We start from the raw sequence: 16,155 nt of genomic DNA, 5'->3' as shown, positions 1-16,155 counted from the left end.
AATAAGAAACCTGGAATAGCTAAAGTAATCCTCAGCAAGAAGACTGAAGCAGGTGGCATCACTATACCAGAACTTAAACTATACTACAGAGTAAAAGTAACAAAACAGCATGGTATTGGCACCAAAATAGACTTGTAGACCAATGGTACAGAATATAGGACACAAAGACTAACCCATATAATTACCACATATATTAGACAAACGTGCCAAAAACATACATTGGAGAAAAGATAGCCTTTTCAACAAATGGTGCTAGGAAAACTGGAAATCCATATGCAATAAAATGAAATTAAACCCCTATCTCTCACCATGCACAAAACTCAACTCAAAGTGGATCAAGGGCCTAGTAATTAAGCCAGAGACACTGCGCCTATTAGAAGAAAAAGTGGGCCCAAATTTCCATCATGTCAGATTAGACCCTGATTTCCTTAATAAGACTCCTATAGTGCAAGAACTAAAATCAAGATTCAATATATGGGAAGAATTCAAACTAAAAAGCTTCCTCTCAGCAAAAGAAACAATTAGTGAGGTGAGTAGAGAGCCTACATTTGGGGAGCAAATTTTTACCACACACACATCAGATAGAGCACTAATCTCTAGGCTATATAAAGAACTCAAAAATCTTAACACAAAATAATCCAATCCATAAATGGGCCAAGGACATGAACAGACACTTTTCAGAAGATGATATACAATCAATCAACAAATATATGAAAAAAATGTTCAACATCTATAGCAATTAGAGAAATTCAAATCAAAACTACTCCAAAATTTCGTCTCACTCCAGTCAGAATGGAAGCTATTAAGAATTCAAGCAACAATAAGTGTTGGCAAGAATGTGGGGGAAAAGGCACATGCACACATTGCTGGTGGGACTGCAAATTGGTGCAGCCAATATGAAAAGCAGTATGGAGATTCCTTGGAAAACTGGGAATGGAACCACTTTCGACCCAGCTATCCCATTCCTCTGTTTTTTCCCTATCCTGGAAAGCCTATGTATATTTAAAATGCTCAAGAACTTTTAAAAAAGAAACAAAACAAAACAAAACAAGGGAGAGAAATGAATTACAGTTGATGGGGTAGAGAGAGAAAATGGGAGGGGAGGGGAGGGGAGGGGAGGGGAGGGGAGGGGAGGGGGGATAGTAGAGGATAGGAAAGGTAGCAGAATACAACAGTCACTGGTATGGCAATATGTAAAAATGTGGATATATAACCGATGTGATTCTGCAATCTGTATACAGGGTAAAAATGGGAGTTCATAACCAACTTAAATCAAATGTATGAAATATGATATGTCAAGAGCTTTGTAATGTTTTGAACAACCAATAATTAAAAAAGCATACTACATGAGAAGAAAATTACCACTAAATAGGAAAAAGAGGTGGGAGGGAAAGGGAGAGAGAAGGGGAATTGCACGAAAGATGGAAGGAGACCCTCATCATTATACAGAATACATGTATGATGATATGAGGGGGGAAAAAGAAGTGTGGCACATTATATTGGGTAGAGAGAAGTGATAGGAGGGGAGGGGAGGGGAGGGGGGATAAGAAGGACATCAGAATAAAATAGACATTATTATTGCTGTATGTATATATGTGACTGTATGGCCAATGTGATTCTGCAACCTGTACACTCAGAAAAATGAGAAATTATACTCCATCTGATTCAAATGTATGATACGTCAAGATCATTGTACTGTCATGTCATGCCTAGGTTGCTCAGCCCAAAAGCATCAGGCAGGAGGAAACAGCTGTCTATCCTCTCTGCCTCTTTGCCCACCTAATTTAAAACAAATTTTTTTAAAAGCATACTCCAGTGACACAGTCACATCAATGTTTATAGCAGCACAATTCACAACAGCTAAACTGTGGAACCAACCTAGATGCTCCTCAGTAGATGAAAGGATAAAGAAAATGTGGTATATATACACAATAGAATAGTACTCAGCATTAAAAGAGAATAAAATCATGGCATTTTCAGGTAAATGGATGGAGTTGGAGAATATACTGCTAAATGAAGTTAGCCAATCCCAAAAAAACAAATGCCAAATGTTTTCTTTGATATAAGGAGGATGATTCATAGTGGAGTTGAGAGAGGGAGCATGGGAAGAATAGACAAACTCTACATAGAGCAAAGGAGTGAGAATGGAAAGGAGGAGATATGGGGGTAGGAATGATGGTGGAATGAGATGACCATCATTACCCTAAATACATGTATGAAGACACAAATGGTGTAACTCTACTTTGTGTACAACCAGATATATGAAAAATTGTTCTGTATTTGTGTGATATGAATTGTAATGCATTCTGCTATCATATATAGCAAATTAGAATAAATAAAAATTAAAATTAAAAAATAATAAAGGAAAGAATAAAAAAAGAGTAGCCGGGATGAAAGAGATCATCTCATTCTCTATACATATAAATCATTATGTTGGTATATTTTTTTTAGTAATACAACAGTAACAATATTATTTCTCCATTGAGTAGAAAACCAAGTCTCAGAAAGATTAACCCATTGAGGTCACACAACTAGCAGAAGACAAAATAGAAGAGAAATCAAGTCTTCTGACTTTAATTAGAAGATTTTTTTAACTTTAGTCTAGACTTTTTTGTTGTTATCATTTCCCACCTCTATTATGCATAGTCTTGTGAAGGCTGCCTTTGCAGAAAGCTAATATCCTACACACATCTGAATTTATAGATTCTCATACAAATTACCTCTCATTTGGCTCTGTTCTTATGGCTATTGGGCAAAAAAAGAGCAAGAGCCCCTCTCCTCCATATGTGATCAGTGCTGCCAATTTATCCCTTTACTCCTTTTTCCCTACCCTGGAAAGCCTATGTATATTTAAAATGCTCAAGTGTGTGAATACAAATCCAATATTTGGCCTGGCGTGTGGCACATACCTGTAATCCCAGCAGCTTGGGAGGCTGAGGCAGAAGGATTGTGGTTTCAAGGTCAAACTCAGCAATTTAGTGAAGCACTAAGCAACTCAGTCTTAAATAAAATAGAGCTGCAGATGTGGCTCAGTGGTTGAGTTCCCCTGAGTTAAATCCCTGGTATTTTCCCACCCAACCCCCCAAAAAATCCAATATTTGTTTTCTAGAAGGATATAAACAGACATTAGCTTGAAACAACTATAAAGAGTGCAGACATGATGGAGAGTCTGCACATACTACCCGGAAGCCCAACTTCCGGCTCTGGGGTTGCTAGGATGATCCAGGGAGACCCATGAAGCCTGAGCTGAAAGGATTAGAAACCAGAGAGCCACAAAACTGAAGGGTGGACAGGAAACTGGTAACCGTTGCAGGAAGAAACTTCCCAAACTGCATTCATTGAACAATGCTCTCAATCCACAGTCCTCAAATCTTCTTGCACCTTCAAATGTTAGCAGATTAAAAAGCAGCTAATATTTTTCTTTGAACTTTTCACTTGATATGTATCAAATTCTAAAAGTAATAATGCTTATTGCTATAAATGAAACAATAAAAAGACATGTAAGAAACAATCCTTACTCACCTTCTCTCTTCCATCCCTACTGAGGACAACAATGTTAGTAACTGGTAAATTTTTTCTTTTTTTCTCACCAAACCTCTGGCCTGGATACGTAGAGATAAGCATATCTCCAGTGAGATCAAACATCTGTTTATAAATTTATGGTCAACTTGATTTTCCCCTCTATGAGTTGCCTTGTGTATATTTGTCCATTTTTCTTTTAGGTTATTTGATTCTCATTAATAAAGTACATGCTAGCAATATCAAAATATCAACATTTTTGATATTGCTATCATTTCCTATTATTTCCCTAGTCTATTTGTCTTCTGACTTTGTTTATGATATGTAGCTTGGAATCTTTTGCCTTTGGATATTCTCTAGATTTTATATAGTCAAAAATGCTTGAAGGTTTCTTGGTGGTTGTTTCTTTTGCATTTGTTTTTGGTTTTCTTTTTGGTGCTGGGAATCAAAATGCAAGGCCTCATACATGCTAAGTACTCTCTTATCTCTATACCTCTGGCCTGTCTGTTCTCTTTGCAGCCTCTGGCTGTCCACTTTACTTACATACATCTCCCATAATCCACCACATGTTCCTATATTTTTCAGCCAATAGTCTTATTAGATTTTTTGTTTTGTTTTGGTTTGGTTTGTTTTGGTTTGGTTTGGTTTGGATTTTTGTAATGGGGATTGAACCACGGGAGCTTAACCACTAAACCACATCCTCAGCCCTTTTTATTTTTTGAGACAGGAACTCACTAAATTGCTGAAGCTCCATTTAAACTTGCAATCCTCCTGCCTCAGTCTCCCAAGCCTCTGGGATTATAGGCATGCACCACCACATCCAATTATCATTTTTACAATAAAAATTTTTAACATTTCAGATATTGATGCTATTCCATAATTGCAATATCTTTATCATATTTTATGTTCCTTAAACATAACCAAGTGGTATGACTCCATATTAAGAACTTTACCTGCCACCAAATATTACAGAACAATGCAAGAACCACAGTGGAGTTAGATGATGATAAGAATAGTCACTGAATTCTCCCAGGCTATTTGCAAAAAGAAATTCTTGACCACTTTACTGGGGCAAGAGAGGACAAACTGGTTTGATTGGTTGAACAAAAGAGATATTAGACGGAAGACTGGGAACATCAAGAAATAACCTTTAGGGCAATACAAATCTTGTACAGAAAGAAGAAAGATCTCCCACCAACTCCTTTCCTCTAGACTGGCCGTGCCTGGTCCAGCCTTCACCCCTCCATCAAGCTGAGGCCTGGCTATCATCAATTGTCCAGAAAATAACCAACTTCTCAATAGGCAGAGCATCTTAGGGTTATGAGCAGAGATAAAATGCAGGAGAAATACAGCAGAGCAAAAAAGTACACTCACCTATATTCCCTCCTTTTATTGAAGCCTTTTTTCTATGAATTTCCTGTGGGTTCAATAAATCTGTCCAGGCTTAAACCACTTTGCCCGAACCCACCAGTCTTCCAAGAACTGCCAGTTGGTGGGGGCCCAGAAGCGAGAGGCTGCAGATTGGTCCAAGAGTGGGCTTGGCAAGGAACAGGAGTTTGAGCCTGAGACTGAACCCACCCACTCCAGGGAACAGTGCAGGTAGAGAACTGCAGTCCCTAGCACACCATCATCATCATCATTATAAGAAAGCCAGCAGCCAGCATTTGGGTATCTGTAGCTGAGAAGGTTCTGTGGCTGCAGAGAGGGAAGAAACCTCTAATCACAACTTGGAGCAGTCCCATGAAAGGAGCCTAGGTTGCTCAGCCCAAAAGCATCAGGCAGGAGGAAACAGCTGCCTATCCTCTATGCCTCTCTGCCCCGCCTCTGAGCCAGAGGAGGGATGAAATCACAACAGCCACTGGAGCTTCCCTGCCAGGTATGTGGAGGGCAGAACTCTGGCTTTCAAATGGTAAGGAAAGTTCAAAATGAACATACCAATAGCTGGAACAGAACTCTTTTAACAACTAAAAATAAAGAGTAACTTGTTTTCCAGTGGCAAAGCGATGACTGGTCCAGCAAAGCAGAAGATTAGCACATAGTGTGAGAAATGAAAACCATTTCACATTTTTACCCCACGACTTAAAATTGATCCTGCAAAACCAGTAATATTTGGATCTCTTCTGAATTTTACCTTGTTCCACTTAGTCCTGCACCTGTAACACATGGTTTTGTTTTGGGGAAGTTTTTATGACATAATAGAAAAATGGAATCTTATTTTAGAAAAGAGATCTATTACTCTTTCGGAAATGTTGATATTTATTCTCTCTTGTGCATTTTTATCTGGTTCAAAGAACTGAGATTCTGGTTGGAAATACTCTGGAAAGTTTAACATTTTAGAACATTATGTTTTCCTACACAGGAATGTTATATGCCTGTTCATTTATTCAAGGCTTGTTTAGTCTTTAAAAATATGTTTTATTTGTTTGCTTTTTAAAAATCGTCTTCTTATGAAATTAGTTGCTAAATATTGTATGGTCTATGTTTGTATTATGACTGGAATTTTTCTCCATTTAGAGAAATTTATTCCATATAAAGAAAAGTTACTGACTTTTATATTTAATAACCAACAATTTATATATCTTACTAGTTAGTAAAAGTACAATAAAAATAACAAATACACTTATGTTTTTACAGACTAAATAGTACAGAAAAGTTGATTTTGCAAATCTGGTTTTCTATTCCTCCTCAAACTCCATCCTTGTTCATAAAATGTATTCACTTTTAACTCTAGTTTTTCTTGCAAAGAATATTATATTTCTAAATAATATGCTTTAAAAACTATTTCCCTTATCGTGAATTTAGACATTATTCATTGAGTGCTTTTGTACTTTTTTAAAAAAAATTTTTTTAAAGCATTGTTAGGTTCACAGAAAAAATGAGCAGAAGGTATAGAAAGTTCCTATATATACCCTTCCCCTTCATTCACAATCCCCTGTAATGTGGACATACATACCCACTAAAGTGGTACATTTGACACAACTGATAAATGTATATTGGCACATATAGGTTACATTAAGGTCATTTTTGGTGTTATCCACACAGAACCATTTTACTGGTTTCAAAATCCTCTCAGCTCTGCCTATTCGTCTCTCCCTCTTCCCTAACCTCTGGAAACCACTGACCTTTTTATTGGCTCCATAGTTTTGCCTTTTCCAGAATATCCCATAGTTAGAATAACACTTAGTACTAATGCATTTAAAGTTTCTCCATGTCTCTTCGTGGCTTAATGGTTCAACTCTTTTTAGTGCTGAATGATATTTCATTGTCTAGAAGTACTACAATTTGTTCTTCTACTTAAGGGCATCTTGGTTGCTTCCAATTGGGGGCAAGTATGAATAAAGCTGCTATAAACGTGTACACATGTTTTCAGCTCATTAACTAATCATATGTTAAAGCTATGTTTAATTTTGTAAGAAATTGCCACACTGTCTTCCAAAGTAGCTATACATTTTACATTCCCATCAGCAATAAATGAATGTTCCCTTTTCGCTTCATTCTCAGTACTATTCGGTGGTGTCCGTATTCTGAATTTATGTCACTCTAGGTGTGTAGTGGTTTTCCTTTGTAATTTGCAATTCCCTTAAGACAAACCATATAGAACAACTTTTCAGACGTTTATTTGTTATTTATGTAGCTTTAAATAAGTTTTACTTCAGGGGCAACTTAGCCTTCACCTGGCAAAGCTAACAAAAAAAATTTATACCCAATTCTGTGAAGTAATAGAACATTTCCTCACCCTCACGTCTCCATCCCCATTTGTTCTTACTTATATTTACCTACAGTCAGGTTTTATCAGAACATCTTTCAAATTGGATAAGGACATTTTTTAAAATATTAAGATTAAAAAGAAGAACCACATAAAAATAAATAAAATAAAGACATTTTGCCAATCTGCACTACAAAAAAAAAATATTAAAAAAAAAAGAAGGTTTCTCAGCTGAGCTGGTTGTGCATACCTGTGATTCCAAACTACTCTGGAGGCTGAGGCATAAGGATCACAAGTTCAAGACAAGCCTGAGCAATTTAAGAAGACCTGATCTCAAAATTAATAAATAAATACATAAATAAATAAATAAATAAATAAATAAATAAATAAATAAATAAATAAAGGTTGAAGTCGTATCTCAGTGGTAGAGCACCCCGGGTCAGTCCTCAGCAATGAGAAAGCAGGAGGGGGTCTCTATTACTTCTGGTCCTCTTGCTCTTTCCTGAATCCACTTCCATGCCTTTTCTTCTTTACTTTCTTTTGTCAATCATTATCCCCATTATCCCCAAGCCTCTGTGGACACTTCTATCAGAATTCACTTCCTCCTCTCACTGGAAAATGAATTCTTTGTCCAAGAACACTGAGCTCATCTACCTCTCAAATTTTTTCACATTCTCCAGTTTTGTCTGGATTAACTACTGCTGAGCACCACAGTACCCAGAACCTGTGAGAGGCCCAAGTTTCAGAATAAGTGACCTCATGTAAACAGGGACCCTAAATCCCACCCCTCAGAGGAACCACCTTTTCCCTCGGTTTCTGCAAGGTAGTGCACTTAGGTTTAGCCTCCTCCTTTAGTGCACTGGGGAGAGTGTCCAACAGCTTAAATAATTTCATGACTGAAAGCCCGAAGGGAGGGGTGAAGCCATCACACTTACAGGCAATAAGAGCTCACATTTACAGTGAGCCCTGTGAGTCAGGAAACTGTGGTCCAGTCCATGGATGATCATGCGACTGCACCTCAGCACTGTAAAGGGCCTCTGCAGTTAATCCTAGAGAGCAGCCTCTTGCTGACAGGAGCGTCCCAAATGTCCAGCCCCAGACCCTGTGCTGTTCTGAAGACTGGGAGTGCTTTCTCCTCACCCCTTCCTCTGGCCTTGGTAAATCAGATCTCTGTGGGAAATGACAATTAATAAATGATTAATACATTCCTTTTAGTTAGCTTTTGGACCTTGGTGGTGGCAGTAGAATATGTCAAAGGGAGCTAGCAGCTGAGTTTTAACTCTTGACACCTTGGATTCTGAGTAAGCCTAAAGCAAATGCATCCAGACAACTTGGGGGCGTCTCTGTGCTCTCAGAGTCACAGTGACTTATACAACGGAAAAGGGAAGATCAGGGCCAGGATCAGTTCTCCACTTACTCAAGTTTCCTTTCAAACTGTTTCTACCATATTGTCTACAAGTCATTCATACTGAATATTTTCAACAGCTTTTGAAGGAGGGTGGAAAGGAATAGCACATCTTGGCCAATCACTGAATTCATAGTGTTCGGCTGCACCTTCCTCACTGTGTCCCTTGATCCAGGGGGACAGCTGTTCAGTGAGGGGTTGTGTTGATACCGAGGCTCGGACCCTATTCCCCAGAATTCTCACCATGAAGATCTGGTGGGGAAGCAGAATGACTTGACATCCTCTCAGGAACTATGATGTACAACCCTCTGGCCGTTCTTGTTTTCCTATCTGTACACTGGTGATGGATGGTTTGTTTTTCAGGCTCTGACTGCAAGGGTGTGTACATTTGCCTGTATGTCTGTGCAGTGCTCAGGTGGCAGGGAGGGGAGCAGTAGAAAAATAAGCAAGACTTGGCTGTGACCGACTGGTTGTTCTGAATACAAGAATCTCTTCACTTTGCACCTTCAGCGAACACTTCACTGTCTCAAGGAGTAATGGGAGAAAGAGTGAAAACCCCAAAGGCCTTCTTGGTAATGTTTCTGGGTGAGGAAAGGGAACATCTAAATGGCATTTTCCCTACACACACACACACACACACACACACACACACACACACACACACGAGAAAGAATAAGTGCAAGTTGATTCTTCTGGGGTTTTCGAAAAAGTTGAGGAAATAAAATAAATCATTTGGACAGGCTGATGTCTGGTCTTCTGTGTCTGTTTCTTTCTCTTATCAGGGAAGAAAGTCAACAGAAACTGTGGCAGAGAGCCCCTAGGCCCTGAGGATCTCTTTTAGCTGCAGTTATACAGGATTATTGGTTTTCATGTTTTAGACTCAATGCTGGAATAGACTTTGTCCTATACTTTCCATTATTTCTGAAATAAAGCAAAAAAAAAAAAAACTATAAGAGCCCCAATCTTCAAGAAAAACAAGGCACAGCTCTCTGCAATTCACACACAGCCACCAACTTTTGCCCTAACAAAAGTTGGCACCTTCAGTCTGTATATATACTCACCAGAGGGGTGGCTCACTCACTTCCTCTTCAAATCAGCACAAAATGATATTCCTCCTAACTCATGTCTGCAGATTTTCTGTTTCTTCTCTACAAAATATAAAAATATTTAAGGCATGATGCTGGTACATAAAGAACTTATTACCTTATGAACATGAGAATGCCTATCTTGCTAGATTTAAGCATTTAGGAGGCATCAATTTTGTTCCTAAAAATAAGCACTAACCAAACAATGGCTGAATGAACAAATGACTGGTTATATTTATACCATATGTAAAGGCAACTTTATAGGCACTGGTGAGAACTAATGTGAAGAAAAATTTCAGCTCATTATAAAGAACTTGCAATTAGAAGTTTTTCAAAACAAAGCAGACTTCTGCGAGATGTAAAATATTCCTTATTACAAGAAACAGTTGAAGAAATGTGTTTTCCAGTGATCTTACAGAAAGGCTTACAAAAATGATATGATTTTGTGCAGAACTAAAAATTTCAAGTTCCATGTGAGGGAAAATGCTATAAAAAGAATTGAACAACCAAGCTTATAAAATTCACAATGAATTTTAAAAATTACTTTCAGCTTTATGGAAATTGAATTTTGAATTTGCACTTCAAGCATGTATAGGATTTTAAATGAGGGAGAAGTTAAGAGATAGCATTCTAGGCAGGATAAACTTATTAAGGACAAAAATCAATAAATCGTAGTAAAAAGGGTTTAGAAAATTTATTATTATTATTATTATTATATTTACTATGGAAAGGAACAGTTTTTACTGGAAGTACTGTGAGATGATATAAGATGTTAGCTTGAGGCAATGATTAATAAAAGAGGGCCATCCACATCACAGAACAAGGTTTCTTTCCAGGCAAAGAAATCATGTCTTTACCAAAAATAGCATTAAGGAATAATCTTGAAATTGGTTTGTTTGTTTTTTTTTCTGAAAGAACTATTAAACTAAATATAAACTATTAAATAATATCAAAGATTTACTTTTACCAGAACATTTCTCAATTGTGGAAAAATTGTATTTCTATAACAAGTGATTCAGTGGACAAATAAATCTCCTTTCCTCTGAGCAGTTCTACCAACAACTAATAGCCAATACGACAGAAAGGAATAATCTAAACATTTTCCCAAATGCGTTGTGATTTTACAATCATTTTCCACCACCATTCATTTTGTCAGGTATGAAGGCGAACACTCCAAGCTTCCCCACACCCACTAGACCATAAAGAACAAACTTTTAAATCAACTAATACAGACCAAACACAGAAAACCAGCTAGCTACATTCTGCTTTGCTTCACTTTCACTCTCTTCCTTGTATGGCTACAGGAGTCCTTGAGTGATTTTCACTGAAAACACTGCCGAACAGATGTGAGATTTTACTTAACTGAGAACCTGTGCAGGCCTGGTGGAGATGGGCTCCATATTATTCCCCATTCTCCACGGTATTGAGTTGCCATTAGGATAAACTGAGCAGTCAGTCAGACATTCAGGCTAATTCCTAATTTGCCCCCTGTGTCTTTCTTTTATCATCACAAACATGTTGGATGTCTAATTTGGTTTACTCTTAAAAAAGCATGGTATGGGGTACATAAAACAGAGTGGGTCTTCAGGCAGTGATGCGCCAAACTTTTAGGAATCTCGTAGTTCTTTCGCTCTATTAATTGGGGCAGGTTTGTCAAATCAAGCAAAGTACCTAAAAAGTAAACATAAAAACTATAGTAAAATTCAAATGGTTATTCTGTCTTTGGGTAATTTAGTTTTATTTTCACATCATTCAAAAAGAGAAAAGTACTCTTTAAAATTAGAAATTGAGAACAATGAGTGGGAGAAATCTATTTTACTGGGGGAAAAAAAAGGACTTTCTATGATATTATTCAATGACAGACGAAGTGCCAGATGTAGAAACTTCTGGTCAAAGTTTGCACATTTAATTTACATCCATTAACTTTCATTTACATCAATTTTCTAGGATGGATCTTCCTGGAAAAGCAACCCATGGGCTTAGAATAATTCCACCCACCACTGTTTCTGCCAAGGAGAGCTTTTCCTTGTACAGAATGTTGGGTAATGCTAAAGACTCATCTGAGGTCTTGAATGAGTGGAAGATACCAAAAGCAATTTGGGAGAAAGGAAGAAGAAACAGGAATAAGTCTCTGGGCAAAGATTTGCTCCAAAGGGCATACTGAAGATTTGCCTTAATCTGTCATATACTCAAAAGCCTATTAGCATAGGCTTGCAGCATCTCAAAACTGGAAACCTTTTGGAAAAGGACATAAGCAATACATGACAACTGCTTTGCGCACAGATTCTCATCAGTGGACAGCTGTGGTTCTCTTGCTCTTTCTGTTCCACAGAGCTGCCCAGGATTACTCATGGCACAACTTTAAAGGGAATCATTCACTTCCTACTAAAAGAGATGGGGAAAGACAATGCTAGGATATGAAGAAAGGCAGATTCCCAAGAGCGACAAAATCTATAAATCCAGCTCTGCCTAGAACTGTGAAAGTTAAATCACTTTCTTAGGATGAGATGTTGTCACAACCATAATCAGGACAGCCAAAAGGAAGTGGGGATGCTTGTGTTTGGTACTACTTTATGATAGTACCAAATTGCCCTGAATTTAAGGTGCACAGAGGAAACATTTTCTGGTCAAACTAGAGTTGTGTAAAGGCAGATAATAACTTTGGGAAATAAGAACTATGTAAACCCTATGTACGTTTATGATTTTGAACTGAAAAAAAAAATGAAGAGATACTAAGAATCTATAACTCTGACACATAGACATGAAAACTCATTGCTTTTGCCTATTTTTATGTTGAACTTTATTTGTGTTCCTATTTTATTTGTCTCACATATTTGAACATTTTAGATCTTATTATAAGAACAGTTTTATGTCTTTTCATCAACAGTCTCATTTTTACCATCATTGACTTGCATTCATAGTTTGAGTTGATTGTGTGCTATTTCTCATAGAAATAGCACAAACATAATATAAATTCATCTAGTTAAAAGAGCTAAATATCTCAGAATCCTCTTTGATTGCTCCTTCTCCCACATGTTATATTGTGAAAAAACCTTAAGATTTATTTTCTGTTATAGAAAGTCTGACTTCACAAAGGTGTCATAAACATACCTTGGAGAAAAGATAGCCTCTTCAACAAATGGTGCTGGAAAAACTGGAAATCTATGGTATATACCATACTTAGCAGTAACCATTTTCCTACTTTGGATATTTTGATTGTTAATTTCCAACTTTTAATCATTTTGAATAGCATTACGGTAAATATCTTGAAATATAAATTTGCATCCACATTTCCCATCATTCATTAGAACAACATTGTAGAACGGGATTCAGTAGTTTAATGGGTAAAGACAGTTTGTAAGGTTCCTTGTTTCTATTAATAATATAACTGCTCTAAAAAGTTTTCTAAATTTGGTATCTCTGTTATCTTTTTCTTACTGAATCTACCCCAGTCAGATTTTCATCCCTACTAATTCCATTGAAATCACTCTTGCTAAGGTCACCAATCAATAGCTTTTGCATCCACAAATCCAATGATACATGGCCATTCCTTATCTTATTGAACATCTTGGAAGAATTTTGGCAGCGTGAATGTTCACACCTTGAAACACCATCATTGTTTGAGTTCTGGGTCACACACCTTCTGGGTTTGTCTGCAACTTCACAGCCACCCACTCTCACTCTTTCCTAACTCAGCCTGCTCCTACTGACCTCCAGATATTGTCCTGTCAGGAGACTCAGTCCTCAAACATGTGTCCTATCTACATTCATTTTCTAAGTCATTTCATCCAAGAAGGTGACCTTAAAAACCATCTGTACACTGATGACCCACAAATGCACACCTCCATCGTAGCTCCCTCTATTGAAAGCCAAATTTGTATATACTACAGCCTATACAGCCAGCATCCACACCAGATGTCTAATTAGCATCCCAAACTTAACATATCCAAAACTAATTCTTCCCGTGGGTTCTTCCTTCACACTAGCCCATCTCAATGAAATGACAATACAAATTCATCTAGTTAAAAGAGCTAAAAATCTCAGAATCCTCTTTGACTGCTCTTTCTCCCACACATTATATTGTGAACAATCTTAAGATTTATCTTCTGTTACAAAAAGTCTGACTTCACAAAGGTGCCATAAACATATGTTGGAGAAAAGACAGCCTCTTCAACAAATGGTGCTGGAAAAACTGGAAATCTATATGTAATAAAATGAAATTAGACCCCTGTCTCTCACCCTGCACAAACTCAACTCAAAGTGGATCAAGGACCTAAGCATTAGACCAGAGACCCTGCGCCTAACAGAAGAAAAAGTAGGCCCAACTCTCCATTGTGTTGGCTTAGGAACCGAATTCCTCAACAAGATTCCTAAAGCACAAGAAGTAAAATCAAGAATCAATAAATGGGATCAAACTAAAAGCTTCTTCACAACAAAGGAAATAATCAAGGACATGAAGACAGCCTACAGAATGGGAGAAAATCTTTGCCACCAGCACCTCAGATAAGCCTTAATATCCAGGATATATAAAGAACTCAAAAAAACTTAACACCAAAAAAACAAAACCCAATCAATAAATGGACTAAGGAACTGAACAGACACTTCGCAGAAGAAATATGAATGGTTAACAAATATATGAAAAAAATGTTCCACAACACTAGCAATTAGAGAAATGCAGATTAAAACTATACTGAGATTTTATCTCACTCCAGTCAGAATGGCAATTATCAAGAATGCAAGTAACAATAAATGTTGGTGAACATATGAGGGGAAAAGTTCACTCAGACATTGCTAGTGGGACTACAATTGGTGCAACCACTCTGGAAAGCAGTATGGAGATTTCTCAGGAAACTTAGGAAACACCATTTGACCCAATTATCCCATTCCTTTACATAGATCTAAAGGACTTAAAATCAGCATACTATAGTGACTCAACCACATCAATGTTTATATCAGCTCAATTCACAATAGCTAAACTATGGAACCAACCTAGGTGCCTTCAATAGATAAATGGAGGGGCTGGGGATGTAGCTCATTTGGTAAAGTGCCTGCCTCACATGCACAAGGACCTGGGTTCAATCCCCAGCAAACTCACCCCCCCCCCAAAAAATAGATGAATGAATAAAGAAAATGTGTTATATATACACAATGGATTATTACTCAGCCATAAAGAAGGATGAAATGGCATCTGCCAGTAAATGGATGGAAGTAGAGACTATCATGCTAAGTGAAATAAGCCAATCCCCAAAAACCAAAGGCCAAATGTTCTTTCTGATATGTGGATACTGACTCACAATAGGTGGGGGAAGCAGGGAGAGGAGAGGAGTGGAGGTTCACCAGACTGGACAGGGAAAAATGGGGCAAAGGGAGGGGAGATGCTGATTCGCTATTCTTTTTAACTGACTTGTCTGTCTAATCTTAACTTGTACCTAAGAAATTTCTTTTCTTTCTTTCTTCTTACTTTCATGCATTAGAAAATGTGCTCTTCCACACTTTCTTTTAACTGTTTTTCTTTTTCAACAAATGAATGATATGAATGCTTTTTTAAAAATGTTTCATATGTTATAACCAGTCTTTTGGTAGTAGTCTTTGTTCTCTTTAAGATTTTACTAACATGTAATTATTTCATTTGCAAAAATGCAGATATTTTCTTCTTTCCAATTCTTCTGTTTCTAATTGTTTTGTTGATGTTGTTTTTCTGAGCTGACACTATCTAGGCACTCCAATACAATATGAAATTGTGGCAAACATAATAGACCACATTTTTCTCTCTCCTACTTTAATAAGAAAGTTCCTAGTGTTTTCTCATAAGTAGGTGCAGGTTTGGGGTTGTGGCATATGCTTTTTTATGTTAAGGAATTAGTTATTAATTAATGTTTTAGTGGGTTTAATAAGAATTAGGATTGTAGTATGTTAAATGTTTTCTCTGAATCAATAGAAATTGTTTTTCTTCTTAGTTCTTATGCTAGTTATTAAGCTACTATCTCTTAGCTGCAAATCCTTTACTCCTATATTTTGCTTCTATAGTAATAAATGCTAATATCTATCATGCACTGCCCCCTAGAGTTAGATAATTTTATATGTGTCTCTTATCTCCAGAACTATAAATTTAGTAAATTCTATTTTGTACATTTTATCAAACATCCCCACAGGATTAAGTTGAATGAATTTTAGGTAGTAGACATTTAACATTTATTGTTGATCTACCACAACCCCTGTCCATCTTTCCTCAGGAAAACTGTTAGTCATCTTTAACCAGACATATTCTCACTGGTACTTACCTAGAATGTTGAATTCACTATACCTAAGATAGGAGGAAAAAATTCCAAAGGAAATGTTCAAGTAAATATCATTTTTTATAAGTAAGTTGGACAGACCCAACTATTTTTTTTAAGACAAAAATTCCCTTCTTTGAGAACACTCCTGGTAAGTATCCACAC

The sequence above is a fragment of the Ictidomys tridecemlineatus genome, chromosome 5, assembly GCF_052094955.1.
Source record: "Ictidomys tridecemlineatus isolate mIctTri1 chromosome 5, mIctTri1.hap1, whole genome shotgun sequence".
NCBI lineage: Eukaryota > Metazoa > Chordata > Mammalia > Rodentia > Sciuridae > Ictidomys > Ictidomys tridecemlineatus.
The sequence above is the reverse complement of the archived record's forward strand: the minus strand, read 5'-3'. Positions refer to the sequence as shown.